The sequence below is a fragment of the Chiloscyllium plagiosum genome, chromosome 11, assembly GCF_004010195.1.
Source record: "Chiloscyllium plagiosum isolate BGI_BamShark_2017 chromosome 11, ASM401019v2, whole genome shotgun sequence".
Classification (NCBI taxonomy): Eukaryota; Metazoa; Chordata; class Chondrichthyes; order Orectolobiformes; family Hemiscylliidae; genus Chiloscyllium; species Chiloscyllium plagiosum.
The window spans coordinates 86,140,165-86,164,647 of record NC_057720.1 but is presented as its reverse complement, the minus strand read 5'-3'; the positions used below and the strand labels follow the sequence as shown (position 1 = coordinate 86,164,647).

The 24,483-nt window shown below is 42.3% G+C and overlaps 1 protein-coding gene across 2 annotated transcripts in view; it reads left to right on the top strand.

Annotated features, from left to right (window-relative positions):
* The first annotated feature begins 481 nt into the window (after window positions 1-481).
* The window catches only part of fam163aa (family with sequence similarity 163 member Aa), an 87,505-nt gene continuing 63,503 nt past the window's right edge, over window positions 482-24,483 (top strand). The window contains exon 1 of one of the 2 annotated variants that reach the window (XM_043700012.1): window positions 482-515. The gene's annotated coding sequence lies outside the window, so the exon portion shown is untranslated. Of the gene's footprint in view, window positions 516-21,925; window positions 21,967-24,483 lie in introns of those variants that run through there. The other variant, XM_043700013.1, reaches the window with a different exon arrangement.

Below are 24,483 nucleotides of genomic sequence, written 5' to 3'. Positions count from 1 at the left end.
GGATGGACCAGGAGTTTTTCACTATCCAAAAGTTAGAATTTACCCCTTTTGTACTTGGTGCAAACTCTTAAAAGCCATTGCAAACATTTTTAAAAATAATTACAGATTTCCCCAAATAGGGTCTTTTCCCCAGGGTAGAAGAGTCCAAAACTAGAGCGCATAGGTTTAAAGTTAAAGGGGAAAGATTTAAACGGGCAACTTTTTCACACAGAGGGTGGTGCATGTATGGAATGAGTTACCAGGAATACTGGTGGAGATTGGTAAAATTACACATTTAAAAGGCATCTAGATGGGTATATGAATAAGAAGGGTTTCAAGGGATATGGGGCAAATGGGACGAAATTAATTTAGGGTATGTTCTTGACATGGACAAGTTGGACCAAATGGTCTGTTTCTGTGCTGTAGTTCTAATGACTCTACATTCAAAGTAATTACACATTGTTTATATCATTACAGTTTCTCTGTCAAAGACAATCACGATCATGGATCTTTGCTTGTTTATCGGCCTGATATTTGTAAGTACTGGGATCCAGTCACTTATCGCCTCATACCTGATCATTATAGGACATATATGCTGGCTCAGTTGATTTCCACACTGTCATTATGTCAAAATCCATTTGGTGGTGGTGGTGGTGGTGTGGGGGGAATTGGTGGTAATCTATGAGCATCCTGGAAAAGTGAACATTGGCTGACAGCGTGCTCTGAATACTCTGTGGTGGAACAGCCTACTGTTTAAACTCACAAGTGAAGAAAATTCACATGGGGTCTCTGCACTCTGCTCCAAGTTCACAAGAGTTCTTTAGTTATAAGGCTAAGAGATTTTGAATTTCCTATATTCTAATAGCTAAGTTTACCAGGTCTAAAATGCAAAATGAAAATGCCAGAAATTCTCATCAGGTCTGGCAACATCTATAGGAGAAAACTCCACTGACTACTTGTAACATTTTCTGAAATATTGCAGATTTCCAGCACCTGCAATATATTGTTTTCATATGCAGATGATACTTGATATAATTCTGTCATGGGCATCTGTTGGGAAGTGGATTGAGTGAAGACAAGATTTGAAATTAGAAAGTATGACAGTTTGCAACACAAAACTGTATTTTTGAATCAATATCAACAGAAAAACAAAGCTTGCACCTGTCAGTGCTTTGACCAACAGGTTTGCATAAATTTAGCATATGGGGAGTCGTGGGTTCAAATTTCACCCCAACAGTGAGAGTTCATTGAGCTCCCTCTAAAGAGCTCCCATTCCAATCTTTTTACACCTTGAAGATTGAGGAGAGTTATCATAACTTGGAGCTCAGCTGCTCTCCCTTGTCTCTGCCCAGAAGGTGTACCAGTTCCAACTGGATGGCAGCTGCTCACAAACTACCTTCCTCAGACAGGCAGCAGCTAAAAACGAGACTGGCTTCGCAGGAGAGACCTGCTCCCGTCTCTCTGCAGCCAAATAACTGCATGAAATCCACAAACAAACACTCTGCCAGTGCATATTGGCATTTCTGTGGCAGAATATATTTGGATTTATTTATTCAACAGCAGTTTTCAAGGACAGCTATGCTAGGCAATAAACATTCCATAGGTTTATGCAGCGTATGCCAATCACAAACAGGAACTAGTCCATCATACTCCAGTAAAGCTCTGCCTATTTTTCTTTATCTGAATCTGCCATTGTATACCTCTATTCCTATCTCTCTCCTGTGTTTGCCTTATTTCTTAAATGTATCTAAACCTTTCACTCCAGCGACTTCACATTTCACATCCTTATCACTCTTTGGTGAAGCCGTTTGCTCTGAACTCCCTGCTGTATTTTGTAGTTACCACCTTATATTAATGATGTCCAGCTTTTCCCCACAAGTGAAAACATCCTCTCTGTGCTCACTCACACAGAGTCAGGAATGCACATCCTACACAAACTGCTCAGTCTTACCTTACAAACAGAGTATTGGTTGGACCAATTAGTCCGAAAACATACTGTTCCCTGTGATTGCAAGCTCAGCTCTTGCTGAAAATCAATCAATGGTTACTTCAAACAAATACCCATCTCCTTAGCGATTTATTATACTCAGTGTTCGGATCCAAATGCAATGCGAATGTCCTTACTGTAGTCATGTGACCTCTACCATGAGGCACACACATTGAAGGCGACTATCTGAGTGACACTTCAGTAAAAACTTGGTTCTGACCAGACTACTGGCTTTGTGAAAACAGAACACTTCCTGTACTGCAGCGAACAACACACCTTTCCCACACACCCTGGGCCATCTGCCAGTCAAAGTCAGCAGTGTCATATGCTAGTTGGAAGTTCCTGCCATGGTTATGGCGTTCAATTTGCAAGCAGGACAGATTGCCGAGAGTGATTAATCAAGAATCACAGCAGGTAGAAGTTCTCTACTGCCAAACACTAGTTTATGCAATTGGTGAAATGCTGCAGGAACAGCTTCTTCCCGGATGTTATTAGCCTTAAAAAGTGCTGATCTAGCTAACGATGATCTCGCCTAGGACACACCCTGTGCAATGTAACCTGTATACCTCTGTCTAAGCCTTTTTGATCTGGACATCCTTGCTTAATATGATCTGCTTGGACTGCTCGTAACCAAAGCTTTTCACTATACTCCGGTGCACATGGCAATCAATCAATCAATAAAACCTCTTATTTAATTCTCTTAAAATTTTACATGTTTTACTCAAATATTCCTCAACCTTCTAATTTCTAGGAAATACAACTTAGTTTGTGCTCTGTAGGCAACTTTAACGCCTAGAGGTAGCATTCTGGTAAATCGACACCGATATCCTCCACGAGATTTTTATTAAGGAGTCACACCCAGAACAGCTCTCAGTGCTTCACATATTGTCTAACCAGGTTTAAGTTTAGCTCCAGCATGATTCTTAACCGCAAGTATTCTAATTGATTATATTGAGGTTTTACAAACCATGCTGAGCACTCTTCTGGAATACTGTGTATAGTTCTAGTTGACTTGTTTGTTGCCAGTTACTAAACTGCAGAGGTTTCAGAAGAGATTTACCAAGATGTTGCCAGGAATGGAGGGTTTGAGTTATAAAGACAGCCTGGATAGGCTTGAATTTATTTCACTGGTGCATAGAAGATTGAGAGGTGACCTTACAGAGGTTTATAATTATGAGGGGTATAGATAAGGTGAATGGCAGTGGGTTTTTCACTACGGTGAGGGATTTTAAGACCAGGGGGCATATTTTTAAGGTGTGAAGAGTAAGATTTTAATATGACATGAGGAACTTTTTTTTACACAGAGAGTGGTTTGTGTGGAGAATGAACTTCCAAAGGAAATGGTGGATGCTGGTACAATTACAATGTTTAAAAGACACTTAGATAAGTACATGAATAAGAAATGTTTGGAGGGATATGGGTCTAATGCAAACGGGTGGAATTAGTTTAGTTTGAGATTATGGTCGGCATGAACTAGTTGGCCCGAAGGATGCATCCATCCTCCTAAGTAAATAATCAAACAAATTTGCAAAGCATGAATTCCCTTTCATTGAACAACGTTAATGATATCTGATTTTCCTAGTACATTATTAAACCTTCTTTAATATCTGAACCCAGCATTTCCCTGTTGACTGGCTAATTGACCTGTTGTTCTCGAACGCTAATGCTATATTTGCTAACATTCATAGAATTCCTACAGTTCAGGAAGAGGCTATTCAGTCCATCACATCTGCACCAATCCTCTGGAGAGCATCCACACTATGTACACTGCACACAGGCAATTACACAAGGCAGGAATTGAACCCAGGCCCCGGTGTTTCGAGGCAGCAATGCTAACCACTGAGCCACCAAGCCACACATTCAATCCAGCAGACTGTTCTAGGGTTTAAGAGATTATGAGAAATCAGACTCCTGGGTATATGTCCTGGACATTTCTGAACTCTCAGGACCTTAAATTACCTCATTTTCTTTCTCTGCTGGCATTAATTACTTACGGTTCATCACTCTTATTCGCCCTGGGTTACCTTCTATTTCTGGTATAGAGTTTGCCACTTCTACTGTGAAGACAGAAGAAAATATTTGTTCACTATCTCTGTCATTTCTTCATTCCCAATGGTAAGTTCTGCTTTCTCTGCTTCTAAGAGTCCAATCTGTAGCTACTCTCTTTGTTTTCATAATTTGTAAACCTCTAACAGTCTGTTTTTATAATCCTGGTTAGTTTACTCTCTTGATCTATTTTTAACCTCTTCATCAACTCTTTTGGTCATCCCTTGTTTGTTTCTCAAACACTCCCAAGTCATCATGTTTCTGGGACTATCCATCCACCCTTCCTTTAATCTAATGTTCAACTTCCGAGGGAGACATCTTTCTTGTTTTCTTTTGTTCTATATATTTCTGTGAATGTTTTGAGTAATTTCTATACATGTTTCACTTACCACCATTCCTTTAAGGCTATTTATTCAATCCACCTGAGCTACCTAGCCTCATTCTTGAACCCAGAGTTGCATTACTTGCCTGCAGGAATCCCAGACTCTGACTTGTTTGTGTAGCAACAGTCTTTATATAGAATCATCGAATCACTACAGTGTGGAACTGGGACATTCAGCCCATCAAGTCCACACCAACCCGCCAAACAGCATCCCACCCAGACCCACCCCCTACTCTATAACCCTGCATCCCCCATGGCCAACCCATCTAGCCTGCACATCCCTGGACATTATGGGCAATTTAGCATGGCCAATCCATCAAACCTGCACATTGTTGGACAGTGGGAAGAAACCGGAGCACCCAGAGGAAACTGACATAGATACACGGAAAACGTACAAACACCACAGAGGACAGTCGCCCAAGTGCAGAATCGAACCTGCATCTCTGGCGCAGTGAGATAGCAGTGCTAACCACTGAGTCACCATATATGGTTTCTCCAGTAAAGTTCCTGGTCAATGTTAATCCTCAGGATCATTAATGTGGGATTATTCACCAGTGGTAATGTAGTTGAAAACCACAGGGAGACATTTATATTCTCTCTTGTTAGAGACGTCATAATGGGACGGCATGAATTTAACTAAACACGCTAGTCAAACTTGTCCAGATTTGCTATATTTCGGCTCTAAATGCTTCATTATTCAGAGTTATGAATGAAGCTGAACACAATGTTCATTTCTAAGTCTATCTATGATGGAGGGAACTTAGTTTTATCTGTTTGTAAATTTCTGGCATTCTCACAGCATACATTAACACCTAGGTTTGTATTGTGAACCAAGCTGGAGACATTACGGTAGGTTCACTCACCTGTGCCCTTCACGTAGGTTGTAAATAACTGGGGGTCCCAGTACTCATCTTTGCTGTAACCCAATTGTATTTTCAAACCTTTCAAACTGAAGATTACTAGTTTATTCCTATTCTCTGTTTTCTGTCATTTTATTGATATTTTATCTATACTGGACATGACCCTGTGAAACTTTATCCTACGCAAAATCATTTTGTATAATTTTTGTTTGAATTCCTTTATACATCTTGGTGGTTATAGCCAAAAACAACTCTAATACATTAGTCAATTTTCCCTTTATAATCATGTTGACTCGCCCTAATTATAGGATGATTTGAAAATGCCAGTGTTGGACTGGGGTGTACAAAGTTAAAAATCACACAACACCAGGTTATAGTCCAATAGGTTTATTTGGAAGCAGTAGCTTTCGGAGTGCTGCCCCAGGTGGCCATCTGACCTTTGACATTCCCCCCCCCCCAACAAAACATTGAGAATGATTGTTGTCCTCACCTTCGCTGTAGGCTTTACCTTGGCATGTCTAAGGCATGAGGTGCCCCTATGACCCAAGCAGAGATCAGCAAGACAGCAGCTTATGGGTCAGACTGGCATTTACTGCAGGGGATTGAGCTAGATGTCTAGCACAGTGAAGCCTAGGTGTGAAAGGGTGGTGTGTGTGCATGTGTCTGAAGCGTGTGTGGAGAAAACAGCATATGCCCATGAAGAGCATGACAATGTGCGAAAAGCAATAGGATGGCACAGATCATGAAGCAAGGGTAGATTTCCCTCAATCACAGGTAGGTATCACCACAGTCAGTCCAGGGGCTGTTACCTGTTCATGGGCCTAACTACTGAAGGCTGGCCAGAAACAGGTACAGGCAGCAGGTACTTGAGAAAGTGGTTCAGCCTGACTTGCAGTTACTTCTGTGGTTGGACTTCCTTGTGGCTGCTAGTCCATTCAAGGCCTTCTATAGCGAGGCAGGGTGGAAGCCAGAAAAGGCAATAATGTAGAGGCTTCTGTGCATTTTTCACCCCAAAATGATATTTGAATTTGAAGTTGTCAATAGCATTCCATATTTTCTTTGGCTACAGCGCCCCTGTGAGGGTTGTCAGTTTTGGTCTAATTTGATCACGTTTATCTCCAAGTTGCTTTGAAATAGTAGCTCCCATCATCTCATTGCAGCCTGCTCCCATGAAGAAGAACGGAGTGAGGATACATTGTGGTCTAATTGACGTTTTGTGATCTCTGAGTCAAAACAGCGTTCACTCAAAACCCCATCCTCCCCAATGGGGATGGCAGGCCAGAGTCTGTGAGCCATGACACTGGGACTGCCGTATCCTTGCACCCAAGACAGAGAGTGCCAGGGGAAGTCTGGTGTACCCAGGTTTAGGACAGTATGCAGGGGAGTCCAGTACCTTCTGGCAGCTCCTTCATGCCAAGGTGTCTTTGAGAATTTCTTAAGCTAACTTAGGACAGTGTGACTGTTGTGCCATGGGAAGGAACATTATCAGGCAAGAAAATAGTCCAGCTGGTGGGGATATCTTCAAGAACCTGCAATATTAGCGTCACGGAGGTGTGCTCTCTGGCCACACAGCAGTGCAGGATCACAAGGAGAAGATGCAGGTTGTAAACTCGGCCTTCTGTATGGACAGAACCAAATGATTCATGAGGAGGGGATATCAGGGCAAAGTGGCACTTGCATAGCACTGTGTGCTTTCACTTACTGTTCACACTGACCTTGCTCACAAAGAGGGTCAAAACCCTGGAACTCCCTCCCTCATGGCATTGAGGGTGTACTTATGTCAAATGGACACACTGCGGTTCAAGAAGGCACCTTCTCAAGGCCAACTGGGGAAGGGGAATGCATGCTGGTGCAGCCAGCGATGTCCATCTGCTGTGAGTGAATTGAAACAAAAGAAAGCATAGTTTGCATTGACTCTGCCAACCTCCCTCTGCACCTACAGCTTTGAAGGAACTGCCATTGATGGCTCCTATGAGAATAGCAACAACAGAAATAGCAGCCTTGAGAGGGAGAAGGAGCAGAACAGGAGCAACTATGTAGCAGGGAAGCTCTCTGCAGATGAATGACAGCTAGTGTCAAGGATACCCTAGAATGTCTAAACCCTTGGCTCATACTTCTGCCAGGCACTGGACAAGGACCTTGGGTGCTTGCAAGGTTTGTGAAGGTTTGTAGCTCAGGTTGAGTATTAGGGTGTAGGTTTGCTCGCTGAGCTGTAGGTTTGATATCCAGACGTTTCATTACCTGGCTAGGTAACATCATCAGTGGCGACCTCCAAGTGAAGCGAAGATGTTGTCTCCTGCTTTCTATTTATATCTTTCTCCTGGATGGGGTTCCTGGGGTTTGTGGTGATGTAATTTCCTGTTCATTTTCTGAGGGGTTGATAGATGGCATCTAGATCTATGCGTTTGTTTATGGCGTTGTGGTTGGAGCGCCAGGCCGGACAACACATCTATCCTGGGGCAGGCTAAGCAAAGACTTGCCAGAGAATTCCTAGAGGCCTGGCACTCCAACCACAACGCCATAAACAAACACACAGATCTAGATGCCATCTATCAACCCCTCAGAAAACGAACAGGAAATGACATCACCACAAACCCCAGGAACCCCATCCAGGAGAAAGATATAAATAGAAAGCGGGAGACAACACCTTCGCTTCACTTGGAGGTCGCCACTGATGATGTTACCTAGCCAGGTAATGAAACGTCTGGATATCAAACCTACAGCTCAGTGAGCAAACCTACACCCCAGACCTTGGGTGCCTTCCCCATCCTTGCAGCCCTAAAGGTAACAGCTCTCCTTAATTTCTTAGCCAGTGGACTGTTTCAGGGAGCCAGAGTGGACCTGCAAGAAGGAGGGGAAACTTCAGCAGAAGAAGATGAGATTCTTAGATTGGACAGGGATAACTATCAAAGAGATGAAGAAGACAGGACGATGGTAGTAAAGTCAGAGAGACAAAAGACAATCTTTAACGAGTCAATTTCAGGTTGAGCAAGCTGCTCAGAGACATTTTATGTGCATGGTGTGTTTCCATTTGCAGAGTTGGCTCTCAGACGTTCAACATTCCTTATGGATTGAGTTGGATTTTCACTTAAAATTTGCTTTTGAACTCCTTCATTTCAGTGAAAGCTAAACTGCATGTACAAAACTTGCCCTGGACCAACAATAATTCTAAAACAGCTGTGATACATTGAGCACCTCCAAGATGTCATTTTCCTGGATGGTCCTTGCATCAAAGACTTATGAGACTCATTAGGGAGGCCACTCCCCGGTGAAATCTACCGAGTTGTTCCACATTCTGAGAGCACTTCTTACTCACCTTACACTTGCAATATCCCTATCGTGCTTGGACAGAGCCTTCATTGTATCCTTACAATGCTTGAGCATCCTCACTGTCAGCACTTGCACTACTGTGACTCATGATGTTTGCAACCATTCCCTCTGTTCGGCCGAACATTTGCAAGATTTTGACATGTTATGCAGTCATTGCCAAGCTAATGGACTTAAATTTTGTGGCATTGTTTTTGTGACTATTTTTCTTCGACAATGTGACAAACTCTTGCCAGTGAGGTCTATGAAACAGAAACTTTGTAAGCTATTTAATTGGAAAATGATGACAGTGATTCCTGGACTGTCATTGCCAGCTGCTTTGGAACAGCAATCAATCACCTGGATTTGGATAGGTTTATGGAGCTGCTCGGTTCACTCAAATCATCCGAAGCCCAGTAAACAGCCAATAAAGATAAGATCACAATGTAATCAAAAACACAACCAAAGGTTAATGAGGCATCAGCAGCTGCCAGTCACCAACTCTGACTGGAAAGTGTTGGACAAGTGGGTATTGAACTTTGAACAGCTCCTCTAAAGATAATAGTCAGTGCTGGGAATATCTTCTTAAAATCTACTATAGTTCTAACAATTAATTCACAATATAGAGTTCCATAGTGATCAACCTAATCTAATCACAAATCCAATCTACTCCCCAGTTATAGGAAGGATATTGTCAAGCTGGAGAGGGTTCTGGAGAGATTTACCAGGATGCTGCTGGGTATGGAAGGTTTGAGTTATAAAGAAAGGCTGGATAGGCTGGGACTTTTTTCACTGGAGCGTAGGAGGCTGAGAGGTGACCTGATAGAAGACCTTATAAAATAATGAGAAGTACAGATAGAGTTGATGTTAGTTGTCTTTGCTCTAAGATGGAGATTTTCAAGACCGGGGGCACATTTTTAAGTTGAGAGGAGAGTGATTTTAAAAAGACGTAAGAGGCAAATCTTTTTACACAGAGGGTGATTTAAGTGTGGGATGAACTTCCTGAGGAAGTGGTAGATGCAGATATAATTACAACATTTAAAAGACATTTGAATGGATACACAAATAGGAAAGGTTTACAGGGATATGGACCAGGAGCAGGACTAATTTAGTTGGGATTATGTTTAGCATGGACTAGTTGGATCAATGGGTCTGTTTCCATGCTGTATGATTCTATGACTGTATGACATACACTGATGCTGTTGTGATGATGCTATGGCTTTAAGGGTTTTTTTGTCCTTTTCTTTCTTGAATTGAGGTTTTAAGGAAGAAATTCTGAGCAATCTACCAGAGCTACTAGAGTAAAGAGCTTGTGAGGCCACAGGTTTATTTTTTAAGTTAGAACAATAGACACAGCCTGAGTGGGTGTGATCAAACTCTCGGTTACAGCCAAAAGCTGGGGGGGTTCTATGCCTGCTATTGGAGTTACATGTGAGACAATTTATTTTCCAAATTTGTCTTTTGCCAAGGGTGTGTTTATGGGATGTTACTATATTGGACCAGCTAATTAACAATAGTTTCTGTATCTATCATCCCATTAAGTTTTACGGTAGAGTTAAGTTACTCCAATTCCTTCTCGTTTTTGTTGTTTTTTAACTATAGTGGATGAATAAAGTGCATTTTGCTTTAATTCTGGTAGTTTAACCAAACAAATTGCATCTAGAACGCAACATTTGCCTTTAAATTGAAAAAAAGTTAGGGTCTAAACGATCTTCTGAATATTTTGAGGGGGGTTTGGTCTGGTGCATAACACTGTCCAGTCTGAAATCATCTATTAGACTGAAAAAAAAAATATATATTCCTCAATCCATCTCCTATGTGGCACAGAACCAGATGATTCCAGATCTCTAAGAGGCAAAACATATCCTTTCAACACAAGTCCTGCTGGATTCTTGTTTTCATTATGTAATGTTCATATCCTCTAGTTCTGCACTCCAAGCTCAATTTAAAGAAACTGCCTACTTCTCCATCACTCACCCCAAATATATAGCCTCAAAGAGAACTTGTTCAAGTTTGAGTTTAATTCATCACAACATTGAAACAACTTATTAAATGCTCCTGTTCAAGCTTCTGGCATATTGAACTTCAACCCCAATCCAATCAAACTTCCCATTTCCCTCAATTGCATTGCAACATTCAACTGAGCTTTGATTGTCCTTAATACATACTATTTATCATCTCACCTGGTGGTTTAGTTCCATTTTTCAGTTACTCTGAATATATGTTTGGAACTTCCTGTTTACAATTTAAATGTGGTTCAAATTTGGTATAAGGGAGGCTTCAAACTGACTGGAGAGGGGTATGGGAACCAACAGGTGATATCAGAGAGCAATACCAAGTTGTACAGAATGTCAGGAGAGACCGGTAGCACTGGAGTAGGGAATTGTAAGTTATTAGGTGGCTTCAGGGTAAGGGAGACAGTAATATAGTCAAAAGCACATTACATTACAATTTATGAGGTAGTGTGTTGTCAATTTGATAGGTAAGTCTCAGACACAGATGTCAAAGTGGAAGTATCATGCTGTGGCTATAACAGAGGCTTGGCTCAAATCAGGGCTGGACTGGGTGTTTAAAAATAGGAAAGGAGGAGGATTTAAGCTATCAATTAAGGTCAATATTGCAGAGCTGGAGAGACAGGATGCTCAGTGACATCATCTGTTTGGCTAGAGATACAGAACAACAATATATTGCTCTGTGTAATCTGTAGGGTACCAATTGATGGGTAGCAGAAAATATTTTCAAGAAAATTACAGAGATGACTAACCAATCAGCTATTGACTGAGATATTGGTAGCATAAAGGGCAGAATGGTCAAGAGTTATTTGATTATATTCAGGACAGTATGTTTCCAATCTAACAAGAAAGAAAACACAGCTAGACCTGCACCTTGGAAATGATTTAGGTCATTGGATTAAGTGTCAGGAAGGAGAGTTAGGGAACAATAATCATTGTATGATAAGGTTTCCAGTAACTATGGAAAAAGACATGAAACAATCCAAAGTATGGTAGGAAGATCGTATGAAGAAAGGCTGAGGCACTTGGGGCTGTTTTCATTGGAGAAAAGAAGGTTTAGGGGTGACTTGATAGAGGTGTACAAGATGATTAGGGGTTTAGATAGGGTTGACCATGAGAACCTTTTTCCACGTATGGAGTCAGCTATTACGAGGGGGCATAGCTTTAAATTAAGGGGTGGTAGGTATAGGACAGATGTTAGGGGTAGATTCTTTACTCAGCGAGTCATGAGTTCATGGAATGCCCTGCCAGTAGCAGTGTTGGACTGTCCCTCTTTATGGGCATTTAAACGGGCATTGGATAGGCATATGGAGGATAGTGGGCTGGCTTGGATCGGCGCAACATCGAGGGCCAAAGGGCCTGTACTGTACTGTATTCTTCTATGTTCTATGTTCAAATGGGCTAAAGGTGGATCTCACAAGGATAAATTAGAATTTGAAAGGTAAAATATTAATTGAACAATGAGCTGTCTTTAAAGAAGAGGTAGTTGCTATCAAAATCATGGTAAATGCAGTGGTAAGGAAGGGAAAACAAATACATAGCTGTCTGGATGGTGAAAGAGATAGAGACTGAGATGAAAAAGAAAGAGTGTGCTTCTGACAGATTAATACAATGGAGATGAATATAGGAAGTTCTCATTAAAGATCTCATTCTAACTCCATAGTTCTGTTCAATCTTAGATTCTGTGGTCACTTTACTGGTTAAATAAGTGATTAAAGCTACACCTACTTTTGTTAGTAACTAAACCAGCATAAGTCACTTTCTTGCTTGGTGTCACTGTCAAATCAACAATGCAGGAAGATGCTCCCACAGCCTGACCTATGCCTTCTCTAGCTTTTCACTGCACCTTGGTACACGTGACAATCAATTCAATTCAATTCAATTCTATGCCCATTGCTGGGCCTCCCAGCCTGTTACTGCAAGTTTGTTAAAACTTAGTCCATTGCCTCTACCTCTTTTCACAAGTGAGGTCTAGCCCTCTGAACTGCCATTGGCTTTGTGGCGTCCAGCAGATGTTGGTAGGTTTGGCTCAGTGAAATTGTGGCATCTCCTTGTCCCCATGTGCCATGCTCTTGTCCTTTCTTTGTCTGGGTTTGCTCATGTTAGATACCTCTGCAGAGTGCTACAATATCAGACATCCAGTCAAACTGACTGATGATCACTTAACCAAAACAAATCCTTCCCTCTGTTCCTTCAGCCATGCCTATAGCTTGCTGGTGCAGTTACCAAGCTGGCTGGTTTTCAAACTTTATACGCCAATTCCTATTCTACTGTTTTACACTGAGTTTATACCAATGGCCATGCCAATGAACTGACTGTAAATGCCTTTCCCCCAGTTATTGAAGGGGGCCACAATTCACTCCCAACTGATGGTAAACTAGGGCACCTCACTGTGTGGAATTTCAAGGGTATGAGTACTGTGATTATTTTTTCAGTCTAACAATCAAAACCTAATGAAAATCTGAACTAAAATATTCCTTTTCCTTCAAAAAGCCAGCAGTTTTTTTGTCTTTGGTTTACAGATTTCTGCACCCTGGATCTTTGAGAGAACCAGTGAGCTCTCATCGAGATGGACAATTGCCCAAAGATTCTCGGGACAGTTTCATTTTATTATCTGATTCCAGTCACCATAAGAAACCTCACTTCACGTTCTGTGTTACTCAGCTTATCTGAAATCATTAGTCACAAAGGAATGTTCCCTCTCTAACATGCAATGATCTGGCTTTTACATGTCCCTCACTGGGTGTGTTCTTGGCAGAGAGACAGGTGAATGGGGGCATGTGCCCAGGCTACCAACTTTCCACCTACTCCCAAGCCATTTCTGGGGAGTGGGGGAATGGGCAGGGACAGGGGGCTGAAACTGTCAGCCCACCCCCATATGTAAATAAATGATTAAGGATTAACTGAGCGTGTTACAAGTAAAAGTGATGCCAATATTTCTGGTCCCACACCACAACAGAGGCAGCGTTGAAAGGCTGGCATGAGTGGACAGTCTGTGAAGCTTTGTAAAAGGCATAACAGAAGGAAGGATACAGCGTTCGGAGGACATCAGGGCATCCACCCCAGAAGATGGTCCCCTTCCTTCCTTCTTGCTTGGATTTTAAAGCTCACCCATCCACCTTGGTTAACCCCTCCCTAAGGTGATCAAACTACCATCCCTCCTGCTTTTCACCCAATGCTGCAACGGGCCAGCAAACCATTGGGTCTTCTCCTTGGGATTGGTTACAGCATGGGCAGTGCCTGCTGCCAATCTCTGGGCAGCTGGAGCTGCTGTTCAACCTGATTGGCTAAGAGTTCCAGGGAATGAATCTTCCTCCTACTGTGCGTTAGTTTAGCCCATCCATGGGCACGTCATGGCTGCAGGGCAGGTTTCTTCTCTGTCTGACAGAAGACTGACAAATGTCCTTCTTGAGGCATTCCTTCTGTCTGCTGCACCCCCATCCTAGTAAAATCCAGCCTAATGAATCTGTTTCTCTTCCACTGTGGCTGTTGGTTTTGTCCAAATTTGTTCTGACCAGGATAACCATGGCAACGTGTATATAGGGATTTTTCCAGTTTTGTGCTCCCCAACGCGCGAGACCAATAATCCCACAGGAACTGCTGCTCCCAGTCTCTGAGGTGGCATGAAAATGTTGCCATTGTTGAATGTTGCATGTTCGTAGCATGAACGTAGAGAGGCAAATGAGATGTGTATTCACTGAAACGTCATTTACTGTTGACACTGTATACATGAGTAGATAGGAGACAGCATACATGGAATCATATTGGCTCAGTCCTGGTTCCACATGTGTGCTGATGTTAACAGGCAACACTGATGATATATATTAAAAAATAAGTGTGGATGCTGTAAATTTTCCTAGCTACCATCAGTTCTGAGGAAGGGTCACTGGACCCCAAACATTAACTCTGATTTCTTTTAGGCCGCTGTTGGAATATTGCGTGCAATTCTGGTCTCCCTCCTATCGGAAAGATGTTGTGAAACCTGAAACAGTTCAGAAAAGCTTTACAAGGATGTTGCCAGGGTTGAAGGATTTGAGCTATAGGGAGAGGTTGGATAGGGTAGGGCTGTTTTCCCTGGAGCGTCAGAGGCTGAGGGGTGACCTTATAAAGGTTTGTAAAATCATGAGGGACATGGATAGGATAAACAGACAAAGTCTTTTCCCTGGGGTGGGGGAGTCCAGACTAGAGGACATTAAGGTGAGAGGGGAAAGATATAAAAGAGACCTAAGGGGCAACTTTTTCACTCAGAGGGTGGTATGTGTATGGAATGACCTGCCTGAGGAAGTGGTGGAGACTGGTACAATTGCAACATTTAAGAGGCATTTGGATGGGTATATGAATAGGAAGGGTTTGGAGGGATATGGGTCAGGTGCTGGCAGGTGGGATTAGATTGAGTTGGGATGTCTGGTCGGCATGGACGGGTTGGACCAAAGGATCTGTTTCCATGCTGTACATCTCTATGACTCTATGACTCTCTGACTCTTCACAGAAGCTGTCCAACAATGATGATATGTTCTGTGTATTAACATGTCAAAGCTTAACCATTATCCAACATACTCTCTGCTTTGCCTTCCCAAGAATGACTATGACCAGATTCTTGCAACAATATCCAGACGATGCTCTACTCATTCTAAAGTGAAAAAGTGTAAAAACAGTGAGGACTTTAAAATCAACATGTTGCTTCTTTGGGAACTGATGTAGATCAGAGCCCACAAGGGTTTGAGGGAAGTGCTTGGTGCAAGTGGGAAACAGAGTTTTAGATGATTTCAAATTTCCAGCAGCTATAAACTAAGGGACTGGACAATAGAAGAGTCCCGTCTAATGGACTCCACAGTAACGTCTATAGTCGCTGATGTTTTCAGTTGCTTGTGAAAACCTTTCATCTGGGATAATCTCACCTGAGATTAGTTCACAGGTTGGCGCAACATTGAGGGCCAAAGGGCCTGTTCTGCACTATATTGTTCTATAATTGTAATGCAATCCTGCAAACGACCACAGCCAAGTGCTTCTATTTCAGGTTTAAGGACTCTCCTATCATAACAATATGCTGTATCATAATCTATCTTAACGAAAGCTATTGTTTGCTTCAAAGAGGTGCCATGTGTCTGTTGGAATCACAGAAGGCCATACTGTTTGTCATGAATGTGCTGGTTCTTTGAAAGAACAATACAAGCAGTCACTTTCCCCTTTGGCCATAGCTCTGTGAATGTTCTCTTTTCAAGTACATATCCAGTTTGTTTTTACTGTTAGCTAATAACTATATCTCAGTAAACGTCATTAAAAATAGATTATCTGATCATTATCACATTGACGTTAGTGGAATATTGTCTATTCCATTTCCGAGTTTAGAAATGCGACTATAATTTAGAAGTGCTTCATTGTCTATAAAAAGCTTTTGAAGGTCCTTAGGTTGTCAAAAGTGCTCTAGAAATCTTTTTGTTCTCATTTTATGGAATCCATTCCCACTTCCCTTGCACACAGTGTGTTCAAGATCCTAACAATTAGACATGGGTGACCTGTTTACCCCAATTCAAATCAAAAATTTCCACTCACACTTGCACCACTCTCACCCAGATCCACCCTTTTCACCTCTATCCATGCTCTTTAATACAGAGCTTTTTTGATACAGAATTGATTGTTTTATCTGAGGCATCTTTGTGAAATTTGTGCATTTTGTAATCATGTGTGAAATAACCCCACATAGGCTGGTATCCATTCACCCTTTATTTACATGTGGAGAGCCCTTGACACTGATCCAGCTCCCTCAGAGCCAGCTCTCAGTGTGAATGTGGATGTCTGACATTCCTGTTTATATCAGTCAGCCAGGGTTCCCTGATTGAACCAGATTAACTGCCCCAATCAGAGAACTCATATTGTATGAGGTCCATCTGGCTGACCTCATTATAATCACTATATCCCTCCTCCTCTGAGTCCAAGAACATAGGCCGATTTCTTTTTGTAGCTCCTCCTAGAGTGTTTTAGCACCAGATTAGGTTCTCCTCTCTCTGCCTCAGATACAGGCAGTGTGTAACACACAGAAGCTTTTCTCTTGCACCCAGGGTGTCTTGGAAGAAATTCATTTTCCTCTTGCTCTCACCCAGTGCTTTAACGTTAGGTGTTGAACTCACCCGGTGTTTTAACCATGAGTGAAGTTGCTTAAACTATAAAAGCCATTTTACACCAACATAAGCCTCACTACAGGGCAGGAAGATTATGCCTTATCAGTTCCATCATGACCATTTCAATAACAGTGAAGATCTGAACACTTGGGGGATCTCTCTGTTCCGTGATCGGTCAGTAAACACTCACAATCAGTCTGGTCCTTTAAGATTTCACACTTTAGTTTTCATACGGCTGGGCACAGATCGTCCAGAAAAACAGAGGTTATAACAGTATGGCCTTCTGTGATTCCAACAGACACATGGCAGAGTTCCATGTTCCTCAGAGGAGCTGCACACATGGCTTAAACAAAGACATTTTTATACTTTTTTTAAAGAAAGGTACAGGCCATAATTGTATAGTACCTTCTGACAATTATCAATAAACTTCCAAAATAACCTTAACTGACAGCTACTCAGCTCAATGATATTTCCTGGGAACCAACTTTGTTTTCCAACACTTAAGCCACCCTTATCTCACAAACCGAGTCTTTGCACCTGCACTTGAAGGTTAGTTAGGATGGCCAGTCTTATCTAGTTTAGTTATCTAGGGTGGCACTGACAGGAGATCAGCAAACGCCTTGTGCTGCTTGGGCCAGGAGGATTAACTGCAGGAGGGTCTGCATCCCACAGATTGGCACAGGAAATCAAAGGGTTGTGGACTGCAACTTAGAATAGATACATTAGTCTTGAAGAGTGTAAGGCAAAGATCCACCACAGTGATGACAGATGTACAGAATTGTTACAGTGCTGAGGGAGACCTTTCAAACCATTGTGCCTACACTAGTTCTATTACTTACTGCCATCCTCCTGCCTTTTCCCCATATCCCTGAATACCATTGCTATCCAATATCTGAAGACAATGTCTGATGCCACCACTAACAAGGTTAAATGGTGAAAACATATTGCCCAGGCTAGATTTGTATGTCCTTGAATGTAAAGATTAAGGGTTGACATAACTGTGGTGATAAGATTATGGTATTTATGGATTTCAGGATGTTGCCACCATTCCTTGATTAGGTTTAAAGAGCAACCACTGGACTTAACCAGAATGGGCTGTTGATTTTTCAAGCTGCAATTTATTTCATGATAGTGACTCAGTAGAAGTTACGTTAGACATTGGTACTCAGGCTATTGGGCAACATTGATGACATATCCATCCCATTTAAGACTTGGAGCTATTTTCCCAGCTTCCCCACCCAGGTAGGCATGCTGTCTGATGTTAACCCTTCCAGAATAATATTTCAAGGCATGTTTTTATTTCTTTCCACACTTAGCATTCGTACATTCCTGTATGTAATTATTTTTACCACTATTCCATTTATCGTCCCCCAAGCCTTTGGCTTCACAATTTCAGATAGTTTGAAAGATTTACAATTCTTCCAGAACACATTTTCTCTTCAGACTTGGAAGATGGTAGGCATTTGGCTTGAGAACTGATGGCCTAGATTTTGATTTTGATGGTGAACAATCTATAAACTGTCTCTACACTGGAAGGCCTTTTAGCTCTTGAATTTTTTTTTCTCTCAGAGGTCATCGCTCCTTCTAAATAAAAACTGAAAGGACTGCAGATGTTGGACATCAGAAACAAAAACAGAAATTGCTGGAAACAGCTCAGCAAGTCTGGCAGCACCTGTGGAGAGAAATCAGAGTTAACGTTTCAGGTCCAGTCCTGAGAAAGGGTTATTGGACCTGAAACATTAACTCTGATTTCTCTCCACAGATGCTGCCAGACCTGCTAAGCTTTTTTTCCAGCAATTTCTGTCCTTTTTATTCTAACTCAGGTGTCTGCTCCGTTACCTTATCTGGAGTTTCCTTAATCTCCAAAGTGTTTATCGCAGAAAATCTCTTCCTCTTCCTCAGGTATTGCCCCATAACATGAAACCCTGGTTCGGCCACACTTGGAGTACTGTGAGCTGATCTGGGCACAACCTTTGGGGAGGATATATTGGCCTTGGAGGCAGTTCAACATAGATTTACGAGAATGATACCTGGACTTCAGGGGTTAAATTATGAGGAGAGATTATACACATTGGGCCTTTTTTCTCTGTAATTTAGAAGATTAAGGGGTGACCCGATCGATGTCTTCAAGATATTAGCCAGAATAAGGCAGAGTAGATAAAATAATCTGTTTCAACTGGTTGGAGGATTCTAAGACAAGATGGAATAGTCTGAGAATTAGAGCCAAACCATGCAGGAGACATGTTAGGAGGCACTTCTACACACAGAGATATTCCGAACTGTCCTCCACAATGGATACATCAGTTGTTAATTTGAAGTCTAAGATTGATACATTTCTTTAGGTGAAGGTAGCAAGGGATATGAATCAGAGGCAGATAAATGGAATTAGGCCATACGTCAACCATGACCTCATTGAATGGCAGAATAGGCTCGGAGACTGATTGGTCTACTCCTTTGCCTGTGCAAGGAGATTATTTCGAGCAAGGAGAGAGCTGAGCCATGCAGGATCCAAACTGGATTGCTCTTAACTGTGATCAATATCGAGGCAATGCTGTAACTGGTGGACTGATGTAAACAGAATCATAGGGAAATGTAGCATGAATGCTCAGTCAAGGTCAGACACAGCAAAGGATTAATTGGGATATGGAGAGAAATCTGAACCCATGGATTGACATAGATAGATTTATTTAGTAGACTACTTAGTGGACAGCTTATGAGATTTTGGTTATTATATTGATTAGAATACAAGGGGAGTGCCATTAAGATACACTCTTAACTCTGGAGGATAGTTTAAAACTTACAAACATAGTAAATGTATGGTTTAGAAGGCCAATTGGTCCATCATGTTTACTCAAGCTGAATTTAAGCCCAAAATGTCTCCTGCTCCTCAGATGCTCTCTGACCTGCTGTGCTTTTCCAGCATCACACTTCTCGGCTCTGAAAAAGAATGTTTCAGCTTAATCCCACTTTTCAACTCTCAATTCATAGCTCCATAGGTCACAGCACATCAACCAGGTAGATAAGTATTTTCTAACTGTCTCGAACTTTAGAGTTTCGCGACCACAGTCACCTGATTTAGGCAGTCAACCATCCAGAAGGAATATTCAGATGGTTTATTAAAGTTACTACAGAAAATACTTCGGTGAATTAGATAAATAAAGTATACGACCTGTGACACTTAGGGATGGTTCACTGATCCCAGGGATGGACAGAGCATGTCAATCTTACTGAAGCTGTGAAGGCAGCCTCCTGCACTCTAGCTGAAGTGTTTAGGGAACCTTTCACTGGGTCATCCCTCAAACTCATCAGGTCCATCTTCTACCTGAAGAAGACAACTGCCTGACGAGCACCGTCTCAGGTTAAGGACTGCCCTTTCACTCTTGAGCATTTGCTGATATTGTCTGTTTGAAGAATTGGCATCCTATGCTGTCTCAGTCACTTGTCACAGGACAACTATTCACAATATCATTTACATAAATGATTTGGATCTGAATATAGGAGGTATGGTTAGTAAGTTTGCAGAAGACGCCAAAATTGGCGGTGTAATGGACAGTGAAGAAGATTATCTCGGAGTTAAACAGGACCCTTGATCAGATAAGCCACTAGGTAGAAGAGTAACAATGGGGAGTTTAATTTAGATAAATGTGAGGTGTTGCATTTTGGTAAGGAAAACGGGTCTGGATTTATGCAATTAATGGTAGGGCCCTGGGAAGTATTGCCGAACAAGGAGACCTTGGGTTGCCGGTGGATTGTTCCTGGTAAGTGGAGTTGCAGGTAGACAGGGTGGTGAAGAAGGCATTTGGTGTGTGTGAGGAGAAAGGGAGGTCTGCAAATGCTGGAGATCAGAGCTGGAAATGTGTTGCTGGAAAAGCGCAGCAGGTCAGGCAGCATCCAGGGAACAGGAGAATCGACGTTTCGGGCATAAGCCCTTCTTCAGGAAGTGTGTGCCTTCATTGGTCAGAACATTGAGCATAGGTGTTAGGATGTCATGTTGCAGTTGTACAGGACATTGATGAGGCCACGTTTGGAATACTGCATACAATTCTGGTGGCCCTTCTATTGGAAGGATGTTGTTAAACTTGAGAGGGTGCAGAAAATATCTACAAGAATGTTGTCAGGACTGGAAGATTTGGGCTATCGAGAGAGGTTTAATAGCCTGGGGCTATTTTCCCTAAAGCATATGAAACTGAGGGGTAACTTAAAGTGGTTTATAAAATCAGGAGGAGCATGGGTAGGGTGAATAGCCAAGGTATTTATCCCAGGGTGCGGGAGCCCAAAACTAAAGGGTATCAGTTTAAAGAGAGAGGAAAAAGATTTAAAAGGGGCCTGAGGGGTAGCTTTTCATGCTGTGGTGCGTGTATGGAACGAGCTGCCAGAGGAGATGGTAGAGAGGTATACAATTACATTTAAAAAGAATCTGGAAGGGTATATGAATATGAATGGCTTAGAGGGATATGGGGCAAATGCTGACAAATCAGACGAGGTCAGACTAGGGTGTCTGATCACTGCGGATGACTTGGGTCGAAGGGTCTGTTTCCATGCTGCATAACTCTATGACTCTATGTTAGGATAACCATTTCCCCTTGGCCACCTTCATCTGAAGGCTAGTTTCCATTCATTTTGAGAACAAACCTGTCACTTCCTTAAACAATGCATTGTTAATAAACTGCCAGTTAATTCTTTGACGTCAGCTTACGGAATATAGTGACCTCGGTGACCTTTTATTGTCACCTTCCTTTTATCTGTATTTATTAGAAATTGTTTATGTTAGAGTGAAGGAGATAAATGCTGGAGCAGCCGTTACATGAGACCTCCTGGTACACAGGAAATACTAAAAACATTCACTTTTAAATGGACCCCAGTTTCAAACATTTACAATGAAGTTTCTACCTCGACCATACTTACATTTCAGTGTTAGCCTCCCACTGGCCTCATCTCTCATCTAATGCTCTATCCATTAGTCCCAATCTATGCGCAAAGGGAAAGCTGTAACTCACAGTCTAACACCGATCAATATTAACTGCATTTGGGAAATGGGTTCGGAATCCATGATGTGATACAGTGTTAGATTAACACTTGGATAGGACAAAGAGATATAACCATAATGCAGAAACATAGAGGAAGGTTAACAGAGGGCTCAGCCAGTCATCCAGCGATCAACACAAGGGAAATACCTGGGACACACAGAGAAATGTCTGCCACAGAGAGAGTAACTGGGACATGGAGACAAGTCTATAACCTCAAAACTGAAACAGCAGAAGATTATCATGGAAAGGTATGACAGGTTTTGACCTGAGGGAGTGATGGCCATATAACTCATGTTGCTAGTAGAAATGTCTTTCTTGAGCATACAGGCTTTAAAAAAAGGCTGACCTACAACAATAGTACACAGGGGGTGCGGTCTTAATGAGCTCAGAATAGAACTTCTTAAGAACTGCCCAGTATTCAGATTGAGAACCCAACAGTGGCTGCTGCTGGGCTATCACCAGTCCCAAGAACAAGGAACATGGATGCCAGTTTTACAGATAACTCAAAGGGTTTTGGTCAGGGTGGATTGGGGACTATCGATCGGAGGTGGGGGAGCGTGGTTGCGGAGGTGTGGTTGGTGGAGGGGACTGGGTTTTGGAGGCGAGGTGGAGGCTTAAGGAAGCAGTAGAATCTTGGAAGGCTGACTGAGGAGACCCCCACCAAGTGAATGTACATTCCTAGTTTCTCACCTGAAGCAGGACATTAGCCCCATCCAGTCTGCTCTGATCCTCCAAAGAGCATCCCACCCAAACTTCCCCCACCCCAACCCCATCCCTGTAACCCTGAATTTCCCATGGCTAACCCACCTAGTCTACACATCCCTGGACACTATCGGCAATTTAACATGGTCAATCCACTTAACCTGCATATTTTTGGTCTGTGCGAGGAATCCAGCGCACGCAGAGGGAACCCACACAGATACCAGGAGAACGTGCAAACTCCACACAGATGGTCATCCGACGATGGAATTGAACCCAGGTCCCTGACTCTGTGAGGCAGCAGTGCTAACCACTGAGCCCCCATGCCACCATTAGGTGAAACCCCTTTGTCCAGCCTTCCCCAGGCTACACATCATTGCGACGGGTATGGAAACAGGCCAGTAATTAGCCAGTTAGGGGGCTCAATAGGCTCAAGGCTGGGTCAACTGGCTGCTATCTTACCTGAGAGAAAGTGAGGGCTGCAGATGCTGGAGATCAGAGCTGAAAATGTGTTGCTGGAAAAGCGCAGCAGGTCAGGCAGCATCCAAGGAACAGGAGAATCGACGTTTCGGGCATAAGCCCGAAGAAGGGCTTATGCCCGAAACGTCGATTCTCCTGTTCCTTGGATGCTGCCTGACCTGCTGCGTTTTTCCAGCAACACATTTTCAGCTGCTATCTTACCTGACCAATATAATTCATTAATGTGCCACCTGCAAACAGGAGGCCATAATATTATTTTGCATGGACTGAGGAGGATTTATTGGGATAAGCAGAAAGATCTGTATTCAATAGACTGACATAGAAGGATTCATTGGGATTTCAAGAATATTCCCATCAAATTTATGGATGATGAATGCCAATCCAGAGAGATTGCATCCAGCATGTTAAAAGAATTTTTAGAAGAGATATCTGAGGCAGTATTTCAGATATATAAAATACATTAGGAAAGGGAACAAGCCAGATAGTTAATGTAATTTGTAGGTTTGGACATGGAGGTAAAACAAACACAAGAGACTACAGTCCAATGATGGTAGGAAAGAGAGTGGAATCCTTACTCTAAAATAAACAAGGGTTAAATACCTACTTAGACTAGCAAAAGGTGATAACTGCTGGAACCATTGTTGCTCACTGTTAACATAAATAGTTTGTACGAGGAAATTGGAAAGATCATCAAAATGTGTGAGTGGGACCAAGTTAAATATAGCTAATAGAACTGCAGCAAAATATAAGCCTTTGTTAACAAACTTGAGGATAAGACATGCAATTGACAAATATATTTTGATTTATAAGAATTAAGTGACATTTCAGGAAGATTAAGCAAATCACTTTACACTTAAGTTAGAAGGAAAGGAGGATCTGGAGGTATGATCCAACATAGCCTCCACCATTGGCTAGGCAAGGAGGCAGGGCCTAACCTCAGCCCAAACAGCAAGGGGATCAAACTCTATGCTATTTGCATCAAACTGACCCACATTGGCCACTCAGCCAACTGAGCCAACCAATCCCCAACAGCGTCCGGGTTACTGTGTGTGGAAACAAAGCTCACTCACTTCAATAATTGCAGTCCGAGACGAAAATCTGAATCAGTAGTGTCCTTTATTGTTACACTTGCAAGTGGGTGCAATGTCTAGTGCCGGGCAAGGCAGAGAACATATACACACCAAATTCAACAAATTCTCGAAATTTATATAATTTGGGTCCCTACATATTTTTTCTTATTTCATTGTTCTCCCCCCGCTTACATCATTCACTTCCCTAAGACTGATCCCACCACCCCTGCTTATCCGGCCTTGTCCGTGATAGAATGCTTATCTCTGGCTTCATAAGGTCGTTTGACGTCATCCCACTGCAGGTCATCGTTAGGCATATTCTTTCTTCATCAGTATCTACTCTTTCCATCTGGGCTTCTCCCGAGACCACTCTAATCTTTATGACCTCTTTAATTAGGGTTTGTTCCTGTGTCTCTGTAAAAGTGGGAAACCTACTGTTTGTACAGGCTTTCTAGCTTGACCGCATCCCCTCACAACATCTTATCTATTTGCCCATAATATCTACCATTGTTTTGC